Source organism: Gracilinanus agilis, chromosome 5 (assembly GCF_016433145.1).
Source record: "Gracilinanus agilis isolate LMUSP501 chromosome 5, AgileGrace, whole genome shotgun sequence".
NCBI lineage: Eukaryota > Metazoa > Chordata > Mammalia > Didelphimorphia > Didelphidae > Gracilinanus > Gracilinanus agilis.
The window spans coordinates 236,271,489-236,286,428 of NC_058134.1; the positions used below are offsets into that span (position 1 = coordinate 236,271,489).

General features: G+C 41.1%; 1 protein-coding gene across 1 annotated transcript in view; it reads left to right on the top strand.

Moving 5' to 3' along the window:
• FGD6 (FYVE, RhoGEF and PH domain containing 6) overlaps positions 1 to 14,940 on the top strand; it is a 186,409-nt gene that overhangs the window by 86,262 nt on the left and 85,207 nt on the right. The gene's annotated exons all lie outside the window — the stretch shown is intronic.

Genomic DNA, 14,940 nt, shown 5'->3' on the forward strand with positions numbered 1-14,940 from the left:
CAATGATGGGGAATAGGCTGGATGGTGCACTAGATAGCAGCACAATGGGCCTGGAGTCACGAAGACTTCTGTGTACCTCTGTTTCCTCAACTGTAAAATGAGGAGGCTAACAACTCCTGCCTCCTGGGGTTTTTGTGAGGATCCTGGCACATAGAAGGTACTTAATAAGTGCTTGCTTCTTCTTCTCCTTATTTCTCCTCTAAGCTTTCAATCTGTATTCTAATCTCCTCCTTTCCAGAATTTGTGATTGTCATTTTTTAAAGCTCTGGCTGTAAACAGGGACATATTAGGGTCTCAGGTGTCAAGCATTCTTAGGCTGTCAGATTCAGTTGATGGATGTATTCTCTAGCTTTTCTGAACAATTCTATCCCCCATCCTTCTTTTCTTTTATTATAAAATATAGCTCTCTGGGGAGGGGAGATTGGAAAGAAAAATTTAGAATGAAGTTGATGTAAAAAAAAAAGCCAATAAAAATTTTAAAAAGAAAAAACAAACAAGGCTGCTATGTTCTAGTGGATAGAAATCTGGCCTCTTTGATTAAAAAGACCTTGGTTTAAGCCCCATCTGGACTCATAAACTGGGCAACTTAACCTCTTCCATTCTCCAGGCAACTGGCTAAGGAGAAATGCTAATGTTCATGGGTAGAGGGAGTTCTCCCCTTTGCTTCTAAAATCAAAGGTCTGATCTTCAAATTGAAAAAGAAAACAAAGCAAAAAAAGCCCTATCCCATCACCAAGCCAGCAAGCATTTATTAAACACCTACTATGTGCCAAGCAGTATGATGATTCTGAAATGATTTTGCTGCACTAAGGAGTAATGACTTGGTTTTCAGTACAATGGTCATGCTAGAAAAAGCAGCATTCTACCCAACTGTTGGGAAAGAGACAGAAGACAGGCTTGGGCATAAAAGAAGACATTTTTTGGACATGGCTGCTATGGGAATTTGTTTTGTATGCCCATACCAAATTGTTAAAAGAGGTTTTTTAAATAAATAATGGAGAAAGGAAGAAAATAGATTTGTTAATTGAAAAAGATTAAATTGTTAAAAATAATGATTTGATTTCATTAAGTTGTTGCAGTATGTTTAAGGAGAATAGGTAGTGCCTGCACGAAATGAGTCAAAGCCTAAACTGAAAAGACTGGCAACAAAATAGGGTTATGTAATAAATCATTACTATGCATTATTACATGAGTATGCCTTAGTTTTATCTATTCAGCTAAATCCGACCTAGAAATTAACAAGAGTTTGAACAACTATAGTACAAAAGTGGTCATTTTTGATGAAGAAGAACAGGGTGGGGGAGAGGAAGAAATCCTGAAATGTCGAAAATTTTAGAAATCAATAAAGACAGGAGCCACCTTTATTGGAATTGTGTTTTCTCTTAAAGTATAAACTTTCTGTGATTGAATTAAAGTGGGTTTTTTTTTAGACTTAGCCATATTTTTAAATTTAAATTGAAAAAAAAATTTTTTAAAGCCCTTACCTTCTGTCTTGGAGTCAGTATTGTATATTGGCTCCAAGGCAGAAGAGTGGTAAGGGTGGGCAATGGGGGTCAAGTGACTTGCCCAGGGCCACATAGCTAGGAACTGTCTGAGGCCAGATTTGAACCTAGGACCTCCTGTCTCTAGGCCTGACTCTCAATCCACTTAGCTACCCAGCTGCCCCCAAGTTTTTTTTATTTTAATAACAAATTTCCACATAACTTTTCCAAAGTTATATGATCCAAAATGCCTTTTTCCTTTCTTCTCTGCACCTTCCCAGAGCTCACAAGTAATTCAATCTGGATTATGCATGTATTATCACGCAAAACATATTTCCATGTTGTTCATTTTTCTAAGCAAATAATCTCTTTTTTTTTTTTGTAAGCAAATAATCTTAAAGAACCATATCATGTACCGAAATAAACAAGTGAGAAATCTTATGCTTTGATCTTTATTCCTACTCCAACAGTTCTTTCTCTGGAGGCAGGTAGCATTCTTTTTTGTAAGTCCCTCAGAATTGTCCTGGATCATTGTATTGTTGAGAATAGCAAAGTCTTATCACATTTGATCGATACACAGTATTGCTGTTTCTGTGTAGAATTTTTTTTTTTTTTTTTGGTTCTGCTTCTTTCACTCTGTATCAGTTCATGTAGGCCTTTCCAGCTCCCTCTGAAATCATCCTGTTCACGATTCCTTAGAGCACAGTAGTATTCCAGGTGATGGAAAGTGTTTAAGCAGGGGCAGTTGGGTGGCTGAGTGAATAGGGTCATGCCTAGAATCAGGAGGACCTGGGTTCAAATCTGGTCTCAGACACTTAGCTATGTGATCCTGGGCTAGTCATTTCACCTTATTCGAGTAGTCTTTGCTTATCTTTTGTCTTAGAATTGTTATTCAGACAGAAAGTAAGGGTTAAAAAAAAAGAAGAAATCAATAGAGATTCTGGAAATCAGATAATTCAGCCTCATTTTATATATGAAGAAATTGTGGTCCAGAGAATTCAAGTAATTTGCCCGTGAATACACAGCTAGTTCATGACTGAATTGATCTGAAGCACAAGGTTACCACCCAGGAAAATCAGGCTTGGGGGAGGCACTGTAGTGGGTACACTAAATCCTTATTAGTGTACTGTGAAGGATGGATGGACAAGCCCCAGAATATAGGTGAGTATGGCCAGTTTGTAGTCTTTAATGTTATGGGAGTACCCACAAGTCAAGTCAACAACATTTATTAAGCCTTGACTAGATGTCTGGCATCCTTGCCTTGAAGGAGCTCACATTCTCTTGGGGGGATACAACGTGGAAACAGCTAGGTATATGTGAGGTATGTACATGGAGCAATCTCAGATGAAGGATGCTAATATTGAGGTGTGTATGTTGGGGGGAGGGGGTTGGAGGTATAGCCAGGAAAGACCTGCTGAAAGAAAGTGGCCAAGACTTGAAGGAAGCCAAGATGAGGAACATTTCAGGCATGGGCGAAGCCATTGGGAAGCCATGGAGTCAGGAGATGGCATTTGATGTGTGAATATGGATGGAGAAGTGTATTAAGACTGGAACCAGATTGTGAAGGACTTTAAAAGCCAAATAGAAAACTTAATTTTTATCCCATCAGTTTCAGTGACATCACAAGTTCATCGATGTGTAGACTCAGGTGGTGATTTGAGTTAGGAGAATCTTTTAGAGGAAACTAATCTGGAGATTCTCCATCTTGGAGATACTCAGGATGGCTCACCGAGTTTTCTGTGGTGCTGGTGATTTAGCATAACATGGGGGACAACTCTAGATTATCTAATGTTGTTGATGTTCAATCATTCAGTTGTATCTGACATGTATCCATGGAGTTTTCCTGACAAGGATACTGGAGATTTCTATTTTCTTACTTTCTCCTCCCTCTTCCCCCAATTTCTTCTTCCAGTGGATCCTTTTGTCAGGGAATCAGAGGAAATGACTTGCCCAGCGTTGCACAGCGTGGAGGCATCTGAGGCTAGATTTGAACTTAGGTCTTCCTGCTTCTAGACCCAACACTATCCACTGAGCCATCTAGTTGCCTCTGAGATTATCTAATACAGTGATTCCCCAAAGTGGGCGCCACCGCCCCCTGGTGGGTGCTACAGTGATCCAGGAGGGTGGTGGTGGCCACAGGTGCATTTGGGGGCTGTGAATAACTCTAAGGGGGCAGTGATAGTATGTGACAGGGGGCGCTAAGTAATATTTTTTCTGGAAAGGGGGTGGCAGGCCAAAAAAGTTTGGGAACCACTGATCTAATACTACACCTTATTAAATGGGAAGGGAAGGAAGGGAAGAAGTATGCTTATAGCTCCTACCACATACCAGGCACTATATTCAATACTTTACTAAGATGATCTTATTTGATTTTCACAACAGCCCTGGCAGGTTGGTACTTTTATTATCCACCTTTTACATTTGAGGAAACTGAGGCAAGCAGAGATAAGCGACTTGCTCAAAAAGCCTTAAATGCTTTCTATTCCAGGGCATTGCAAGCTTTTCAAGTTCTACCAGGCTCAAGGGATTTCCAGTATATGCCTAATATTGGGCTATATTTGTGATATCCATGGACTGTCTAGTCCAGTGATGGGCAAACTTTTTTAAGAGGGGGCCAAAGGAAAGGAAATGCTCCTGTCAGGCTGTTTCTAAGGCAACTCTTTCCAAGTTTCATTGTATTGTATCCTACTCATTGTATTCTTCAGATTAGGAATAATGTCCCGAGGCATGATAGAACATTTCAGGGGGCCGCATCTGGCATAGTTTGCACATCACTGCTCTAATCAAATTTATTGTTGTTGTTGTTCAGTTGTTTCAGTCATGTCTGACCCTTTTGGGCATTTTCTTGGCAAAGAAGATACTGAATGGTTTGCCATTTCCTTCTCCTACTCATTTGACAGATGAGGAAATGGAGGCAAACAGCATTAAGTGACTGGCCCAGGTCCACACAGCTAGTAAGAATGTGAGACCTGATTTGAACCCAGGAAGATGTGTCTTCTTGATTCTGGGCTGGCATTTTACAGATTCATAATCCTACTGCTTCTGTGACTGTGGGCAAGTAATTTTCTTTCTCTTTATAAAATAAGAAGTCTAGACTGGAGATGTCTGAGAATTGTTTAGGAAGGGCCACCTACCTGTCTTTTTTCTTCTCCAGGCTTCAGTTTCCTCATCTGTTAAATGAGGATTGGATAAGAACAGAAGTTCTTTTTGTTGTTGTTTTTAAATTGTTACCTTCTGTGTTAGAATTGATACTAACTATTGGTTCCGAGGCAGAAGAGGCAATTGGAGTTAAGTGACTTGTTCAGGGTCACACAGTGAGGAAGTGTCTGAGGTCAAATTTGAGTCCAAGGCATCCCTTCTCTAGGTCTGACTCTATCCATTGAGCCACCTAGCTGCCCCCTAGACCAGAGGTTCTTAACCTATTTTTGTGTGGCTTGTACCACTTTGGCAATCTGTCTTAGAATAATATCTTTAAAGTGTGTACCGTCAAATCTGTAGGATGACAAAGGAATCCAATTATATTGAAATAAAGCTGCCGTTTTTCCATGCAAAGTCATAGGCCTCCGAAATCTCTCCCTCTACCTTTTGTTAACAAACTCTTGCCAGATGAACCCTGAATTTCATCTCTGAATTTGTAATACTGCCATCTCTCTCATCATCTGAGAATGGACAGGAGGAGGAATGAGCTGGAACTTGAGGGCTCTGGGGCGGCTGAAGTGCTTTAAGTGTGTTTTGGCAGATTTTTGTCATTTAAAGATGGCGTGTTTTCTAGAGCAGACACTAAAGACTTCAGCTCCAGATGACACGAAGGACCCTTTCGTCAAGGGTTGGGAAAAGACACTTGTTTGGTAGCTGGATTTGCAAGACAACCAGTTACTCAATCGTAGGTTTGTCTTTTGAAACCGAATTCCCCAGCCATGGCAGCTACTAGCTCTTGGGAGGTCATAGGCTTCCTGTCAAGCTGGTCTCAGAGCTATGATAGCTATGGGGTCTGAAAAACAGATGGACTATCCACTCGGGCCTCATCGCCTTCCATTGACAAGTTATCTCACCTGTTGGGTTTAATTGGTCAAGTGACCTGTTAAGAGAGAAAAGAAACGCAGATGGGGCTAAGGGGAGGCTTTCAATGGAACTCTACTGGGGACAGGGTCAGAGTTTATGCTCAGAATGGTATGTGTCCCCTCGGCTTTATCATTTTTCACTTGACATTTTCTTCTTTATTATGAACTGAATTATTAAGCATGAAAATCATTAAAAGAAAAAGCCCAACCGAAGACTTTATCTTTGATCCCACAGTTTTATGACATCCTAAAGTCATTGAGGTGTAGCTTCAGGTGGTCATCAGAGTGATGATAAGCTTTTAGAGGAGATTAATCTTATGACACTATGTCCAAAACATTGGATACATTTCTTAGCCTCCCTGGGCTTCTTAGCTCTTTTTTCCTTCATTATCTTATCTCTAAAATTAGTGGGTTGAAGTCAATGGCCTCTAAGGTCCCTTCCCTGTCTTTGATCCTAGAAAGGTGAAGAAACTTGTCCTGGGTCACGTAGTGGGTCAGAAGTAGGACTGGGATATGGCCGCAGGTATTTGGGGCTGCCATAGGGACACAGATATTCTTCCTGCTTGTTGCCAGCTCTTTCCTCAGCAGCATAAGAGGCCCTGTGACATGGTAGAGGAGTGACTGGATTGGGACATGGGAGATCAGAAGTTTTGTCCTGAATTTGCTATTAACTCACTGGCAAGGCTTGAAGCAGTTATTTCAGATGCTCTGGCTTCCTCTTGGGAAGTAATCTGTGGAATGTTGGACTTAGAGTCAGGAGTTAGTTCAAACTTAACCTTGGGTACCTAATGGCTGCGTGACCCTGGGCAAGTCACTTTACTGTCTTCAGCTTGTCATCTATCAAATGAGCTGGAGAAGGAAATTGCAAACAACCCCTTACCTTTACCAAGAACATCCCAGCTGGGGTCCCGAAGAGTCAGACAGGACTGAAAAACAACAAAAGACTTAGAAAGACCTCCAGGCTTTGAATGCCTGCCTAGATCAGAGGGAGTCATTGGAGATTTTTAAGTTGTGGAGTATGGCAGCCACATCAGGGTTTTAGGGACATTACTGAGAAACCAAATTAGCATCTACCTCCCAGCACTGTTTTGAGGAGCAATGAGACCCATAAAGCCCTTACCTCTACTACTACCACCACCACCACCACCACCACCACCACTACTACTACTACTATTACTACTACTATTACTACTACCACCACTACCACCATTACTACTACTACTACCACCTCCACTATGATTACTACCACTACCACAAATACTACTACCACCACCACCACCACCACTACTACTACTACCACCAACCACCATCTCCACTATGATTACTGCCACTACCACAACTACTACTGCCACCACTACTATTACCACTACTATCACTACCACCATTACTGTTACTACACTACCCCCATCCCCACCACTAGTGCTACTGCTGCTGTTGCTACTACTCCTACTCCTACTCCTACTAGCTAACATCTATATAGCATTTGCTAGGTACTAGACACTGATTAGAGGGTATGGATAAGCAGTTCTGAAAAGAGTTATAAAATTTTAGCAATCATTTGAAAGTTTTGCTTCAAATCAACAATAGGAAGGAAGGAAGTAAACCTTGATTCAACACCTGCCAGGTACCCCACGTAGTGTTAAGCACTTTACACATATTGTTACATTTGATCCTCACAACCACTTTGGGAGGTAGATGCTCTTATTATTCCCACTTTATAGATGAGGAAACTGAGGCAGATAGATGGAATGTCTTATCCAGAGTCTCACAGTTAGTAGGTATCTGAGGCTGGATTTGAACTGAGTTCTTCCTGACTCTTATACTCTGTACACAGTGACACCAAGCTGTCTCCAATAGGAGTAAAAGCAATGGAGGTCAGAAATGATGTGTTTCCCTTCATGCCCAGCTAATTTACAAAAATGAGGGAAAGATGTCAATATTGATGGAGTTGTGGAAAAAACAGACACACTAATATGCTATTAGTGGAGCTACAAGTTGTGCCAACCATTCTGGAAAGCAATTTTAAACTATACTTTGAAAGTGACTAAAGTTGAGGGGTAGCTGGGTGGCTCAGTGGTTTGAGAGCCAGACAGTCCTGGGTTCAGATCTGGTCTCAGACATGATCTAGCTGCATTAGCCTGGGCAAGTCACTTAACCCCCATTCCCTAGCCCTTACTACTCTTCAGTCTCAGAACCAATATATAGTATGGAGTCTAAGACAGAAGGGGGGGGGTTAAAAAGAAATGTGACTAAAATGGCCATGCCTTTCCCAGCCCCCAGATGCCAGTGCTGCCAAACCCCAAGAAGGTTACAAACAGAAAGCGCGGGGTCTTGGGAACAATTATCAGCTTGCTAGTGTGGGTCCCTTGAGTAACGCTGATGTCACTTAAGTTTGATTTCTTCTAGCTACTGTGAAAGGAGTCCCATCCAGGACGAAATGCTGAATTCGGTGTCTTTGGAGGGAGGTGCCTTAGACAAAGTTTTCTATTTTAATGACTTGAGAGTTAGGAAGTGACCAGACTGTGGCAACTTGCCAGTATTCCTAAGGGAGTGGTCCTGCTTTTACTGACTTAGAAGCAAGAGAGCAAGCACACTTCTCCAAAGAAAGTCCATGTGCCTGTGTTAACAATAAGTGACCAGCTGGTACAATGAGTAGAAAGAGCTGAGCCACACTCAGGAAGCCCTGAGTTCAAATGTGTCCTGAGACACTTACTAACCCTGTGACTCGTGTGACTCCAGGCAAGTCACTTTAGCTGCTATTGGTCTCAGTTTCCCTACCTGTAAAATGAGGGTTAAAAATAGCATCCCTCTCCCCAGGTTGTGATGAGGATCCAATGAGATATATTATATTTATAAAGCACTGAAACTTAGTAGGTGCTTAATAAATTCTTTTCTTCCTTCTCTTAACTCTTCAGCTATTCCCTTAATTGGATCATGCCAAGGATCTAGAGATTGACTCTAAGCTTTGCTTCTTCCAAGTCAAGGCCATGCACTGGCTTATTTTTATAGAGAAATTAAGTAAAATTAATAAAAATTTCAAAATATAAGGGGCAAGTATGTGGCTCAAAAGATAGAGCCAGGCCTGCAAACAGGAGGTCCTGGGTTCAAATTTGACTTCAGGTGTTTATTAGCTGTATGACTGGGCAAGTCACATAATCCCATTTGCCTAACCCTTACTATCTTCTGCCTTGGAACCAATACTTAATAACAATTCTAAGACAGAAAGTAAGAGTTAAAGAAAATAAAAACCAAAAAGAAGGTGGCTAGGTGGCTCAGAAGACAGAGAGGCAAACCTGGAGTTAGGAGGAACTGGGTTCACATTTGGTCTTAGACACTTCCTAGGTGTGTGACCTTGGGCAAGTCACTTAACTCCCATTGTCTAGCCCTTACCTCTCTTCTGCTTTGGAACCAATGCTTCGTATAGATTCTAAAACAGAAGGGTAAGTAAATAAAATAAATGGTAGACTTTGGATCTGGGAATTGATTGAAGGTGGAAATGAACTTGGATTTGAAGGTAGAGGACCTACATTCAAACCTTGGCCCTGGCACTAATTCCCTTTTGTGTGGGAAATGGTTTAACCTTTCTGGCCCTTGGTTCCTCCTCAGTAAAATGAGGGGGTGGGGCTAGAGTCCTTAAGGTCATTCCCTGTGAAAAAAATCTCTTTTTCTTTGGCCTCTGCTAGCAGATGAGCTCTTTTAAAAATGTACACTGCCCTTCTGTTGGTGCCATTTTGAAATCAACAACTGAAGAGAAGCCGGGCAATAAACAATTTGATTTTAGCTATTGTGTGACTAGATATTGTTTGCTAGCAGGAAACATGTTGAGAAATAGAGTCGTCCCTTTTTTTACAGTGTTCATCATTTTCCTACTTCTCCATTTAGTCTCTTGGCGCCACTGGAAATGAGTCTAGGAAGAAGCTCCTTGCTTTTAAGATTCCTTCTGAGCATGTAAACAAGGAAATGACCTAAAATGTTGGGAAAAGAATCATCTCTTGCAGTTTGTTGGAGCCTTCTTAATTAATCTCCTTGAATGAATGGAGCAAGTCTCTTTTTGCAGATTACTGTACATGGCCAAGACTTCTTCTCTGCTTCATATTCTAAAGAACAATTTGGCAGCATCCTCAAATCCCTGACTTCTGTGGAACCCGAGAGGCCTCCAGGTTTAATCCATTCTGAAGGAGAAACCTAGGTAGCTGGTAGAGCAAGGGTCCTGGAGTTAGGAAGACCTGAGTTTAAATTCAGCTTCTGGTACTTCCTAACTGTGTGATGTTGGACAAGTCACTTAACCTATGTTTGGCTCAATTTCTTCATCTGTAAAATGGGGTTTAATAATAGCTCCCCACCCCCCAAGTTGTGGTGAGGACTTAATGAGATAATAATTGAAAGCAACAGGCACATAGTACTTGTTCTATAAATGTTAGCTACTATTATTGTTGCCACCAGCAAATGCCTCTCATTTCTACTTTTGGACAGCTTGAATTGTTAGAAGTTTTCTTCTTATTTAAACCTATTTCTGCCTCTCTGTGACTCCTGCCATATGTTCCTAGTTTTGCCCTCAGTGGCCAAAAAGAATACATCTAATCCTTCTTCCCCATAACAAATAGCCCTTCAGGGATCTGAAGACAGCTATTTATATCTCACTCCATCTTCTCTAGGTTAAACATCCCCAATTGCTTCAACTGATCCTCCTGCAGGGTAGTTTTCAGTCTCCCTGTTTTCTGGTTGTGCTCCAGTACCCGTCCCATTTGATCGATGTCCTTCCTAAATGATCATTCTCAGAAATGACTACAGTACCGCACTGTCGGTGTAGCCTAAGCAGGGCATGAATACACCAGATCTCTTGATCTTCTACCTGGGTGTCATCCTGAGGACCCAATTCTTTATTGGTCTAAATCCGGGTCAGCCTCTTCTAATGTCAGCCTAGATAAATGAATGCATCTGAGAGCAAGACAAATTGATTCACACTAAGTATAAATGACTGATGGAGATCAGTGAGTTATACTAGACAAACGACAACAGAGGTCTCAGAAAAATATGAATATCAGCACTTTGGGGGGAATAATATCAAAGAACTGGAGATGACATTAGGAAATGGCTGAAGAAAATGTGATGTGAATGTGAGGAAATATAGCGCTATGCCCCATGTGGCACAATGAAGAAGCCAGGAGACACTTGGGGAGGCTTAGGTAAGTTCACTTAAATATAAAGGAAAATCATGTCAAAAGAAAGATTTCAGCACTCAGATCAGCGCAGTATGGTTCAGTCATCTCAGTTGTGTCAGATTCTTTGTGGCCCCATTTGGAGTTTTCTTGGCAAAGATCCTGGAATGCTTGTCATTTCCTTCTCCAGCTCATTTGACAGATGAGGAAACTGAAGCAAATAGGGAAGTGACTTGCCCAAAGTCACCCAGCTAGTAAATTTCTGAGACTGGATTCAGTCATGGCTCCCTATCCACTGTGCCACCTACCAGCTTCCTCCCTCCCCTCAAGGTGCTTACTCTCTATTTTTATTTTTATTTTATTTATTTTTATCTTAAATTTTTATTTTGAATATTTTTCCCTAGTTACATATTCCATGTTCTTTTCCTCTCCTCCTAACCCACCTTAGCCAACGCACATTCCACTGGGTTTTACATATATCATTGATCAAGACCTAATTCCATATTATTGATAGTTGGACTAGAGTTATCTTTTAGTGTCTACATCTCCTTTAATATCCCCATCAGCCCATGTGTTCAAGCAGTTGTTTTTTCTTCTGTGTTTCTCCTCCCACAGTTCTTCCTCTGAATGTGGTTAGTTTTCTTTCTCATGAGTCCCTCAGCCTTGCTCTGGTTCCTTGCATTGCTGCTAGTAGAGAAGTCCATTATGTTTGATTGTACCACAGTGTATCAGTCTGTGTGGCCTGGTTCAATGTTCTCCTGGTTCTGCTCCTTTCATTCTGCATCAATTCCTGGAGGTTATTCCAGTTCACATGGAATTCCTCCAGTTCTTTATTCCTTTGAGCACAATAGGATTCCATCACCAGCAGATACCACAATTTGTTCAGCCATTCCCCAATTGAAGGACATTCTCTCATATTCCAATTTTTTGCCACCACAAAGAACACGGCTGTACATATTTTTGTACAAGTCTTTTTCCTTATTATCTCTTTGGGGTATAATCCAAGTAGTGCTATGACTGGATCAAAAGGCAGATAGTCTTTTAAAGCCCTTTGAGCATAGTTCCAAATTGCCGTCCAGGATGGTTGGATCAGTTCACAACACCATCAGCAATGCATTAATGTCCCAATTTTGTCACATCCCCTCCAACATTCGTTATTCTCCCTTGTTGTCATTTTAGCCAATCTGCTAGGTGTGAGATGATACCTCAGAATTGTTTTGATTTGCATTTCTCTAATTATTAGAGATTTAGAACACTTTCTCATGTGCTTATTGATAGTTTTGATTTCTTTATCTGAAAATTGCCTATTCATGTCCCTTGCCCAATCATTGATTGGGGAATGGCTTGATTTTTTTATACAATTGATTTAGCTCCTTGTATATTTGAGTAATTAGACCTTTATCTGTTTTTTGTTATAAAGATTTTTTCCCAATTTGTTGTTTCCCTTCTAATTTTGGTAGCATTGATTTTGTCTGTACAAAAACTTGGTGCTTACTCTCTAATGGGAGAGAGGGCATGCAAAGAAATATGTTTATCAGCTTTAGTTCTGGCCATTTTGTTGTTTTTCTTCAGAATTCTATTCTGAGACTTCTCTATAGGAACATTCATGGATTTTCCTTTTAATGATCACTCGCAAGCTTTTAACTGAAAGTCAGTGTAATGTCAATTACTCATTAATCTCTTTGGCCCTTAGTGGCAAGCATTTATGAAGCTTCCCCTCTGTGCCAGGCACAAAAGATACAGAGACACAGTTCAGAAAGATGCCTGTCCTCCAAAAGCTTACATCCCCCTGGAACTAAGCAGTAAATATAACTTATCCACAGAATAATGAGGAAATTGGCAACTGAGGAAATGGGTAAAAGGTCCTGGAGCAGAGCTTTGAAGGAAACTGGAGATTCGAGGTGAGGTGATGAGAGAACACATTCCAAGCCTAAGGGAAGGTCTGTGAAAAGGCCTGGAGATTGAATGTGGTTTCTAGGGAACACCAAGGCAGCCAGTTTGGCCCAGGATGTGAGTTAGGGGAAGTGGGGGGATGTGCCTGGTATAAGCTAACATGATTGGTTGTTACTGAGTCACTGTAGAATTTCAAGGGCCCTGACCTTTCCCTAGCCTAGATAATGAGTGCTGAATTGAACTTAAATGAATGAGAGAAACTCTTCTTCCTTTCTCCCTCCCACATCCTTTAGCACCTTGGTGTAATAAGTTTTATAAGTTCAAAAAAAAATCCAACCCCCCCCCCCCAGAACAAAAAAACTCATCCATTAAATATTGAAAAGGCTTGTTTTCCTAGGCAGCCTTTTATCCCCAACCCCCTCCCCTTTTTCTTTCAAGCCTCTGATTTTTTTTTTTGTCCCTAATACTGATGGACATTTCCACACAGGGAAGGCAGCAGAAGCTGAGAGAAATGACTGAATTCACCCTGAGGAGCTGAATGGCTGAAGCTTCCAGGGGCTGTTTGAGAAATAGTTTTCTGGAAATATTTTTAAGTGCTTTAGATTTGCAGAGTTGTTTTTCAAATTTAGATCCCTTTTATCCTCTTCTAGAAATCAAGGAGCTCTGCTTCTCTGTTATAAACTATTTCCCAGGCTCTGCTTTGAATACTTAATTTAGAATTTGAATTTACACAAACCGATTGATGCTGAGGAGAGTTGGGCCCAGCTGGGAGGATTACAATCATGTAGATGTCAAGTCTGAAACAAAGCAGAGAGCTTTTCTCTGGAAATCACTCCTGCATTTTCTGGTGGTTTCCCCCTCATCCTAGAGCCACCCTGAAGCACAAAGGATTGTTTTAAAAGAAGAGGAAAACCAAAACAAATCCAAATTCACCAACAGGTACAAAAGTGCACCCTCTTCAGTTGTTCTTATGTGTGTGAAACTGAGCTCCATAATTATAAGGGTTGAGGAAATTCCCTTCCCTCCTTAAGAAGTGGGGAAAAGTGGGGTGCAGAGACAAAGAGAAAAGAGAGGGAAGGAGATTGAGAACAGAGATAGATAGATGTGCTAGTGCACTCGCAGGCTCGAGCGCGTACGCGCACGCGCGCACACACACACACACACACACACACACACACACAGACAAAGAGATAGACAGACATACATACCGACCCTGGGGGTAAGGGGTGTGGAAGGAGATGAGAGAGAGGAGTGAAGGGGAGAGTTTATTCTGAATATACAGAACATATATAGGAAAAAGTATGTGTGAATGTATTCTCTGTATTCTCTCGATATTCTGATTATGTTCTAAATATACAGGATTGTGTGTGTGTGTATGATGCCAGGTTTGCTCTTAGATGTGATATCATATAGCTTACCTATTTTTCTTCATTATAAAGGAAGACTGGGTGGGCAGTTATGGAAGGAAAATCCAAAAATTCCTGGCAAAAAGAAAAGATCAGTAATTTTTAGGGAAAAAAGTTAGGATTTTCTCATCTGTAATAATGAAGGATGATAGAATGGACCAAGAGCCAATCTTTGGGTCAGGGTTCAAGTGCTGATTCTGACAGATTAGTCATATGCCCCATTAGGTGACTGAGTAAGTGACTTGAGCTTTGAGTGCTCCAGGCAACTAAATCCAAGAGTGGCTACCAACCCCAACTGGGAGCTTTTCCTCAGTGGAGGTCCAATGGAATCATAGGTCCTATTTATTTTTCCTCCCTTGATAACCCCCAATACTTCTTACTAATTTACTTACTTGGTTTCGCCGCCGAAACTACTGTCCATGTCAGGAAGACTTTTCCAGCTGGTTCAGCTTGAGTGTGTATCCAGCCTTTTAATTCTTTAAAAGCTAATAGTTGGTCCAAGTGATAAAGCTGGGGTGGCTCAGTCAAAGATTAGCGTGTCCAACTCCAGTGCTAATGAATAGTTTTCCATTGCTCACTGAGTTAAAATCTTAATTCCCTACTTCGCCATTCAAGGCTGTTTTTCATGAGCTAGGGTGATTTTTCTCTCTCTTGTAGCCTTTTGCCCACTTAAATTCTTTTTGCTTCTCAACTTGGACCATATAGGGCTCACCAAACTCCTGGCTGACCTTTCCAATCTCTCTGTCTATGTTAATTTTGCTCCCACTGCATCCCAGTCATCCTGCTTTTTGTCTTGCTACTGGACTTGGAAGACTCTACAAGAGAGAGTGAAATTGCCTGGCTTAAGTCCAGTTCACAAGAAAGTCAACACAACCCTCATGATGTCATTGGTCCTTCTAGAAAATGAAGGACAAACAACAATATTGCCTCCCAGTGTTTA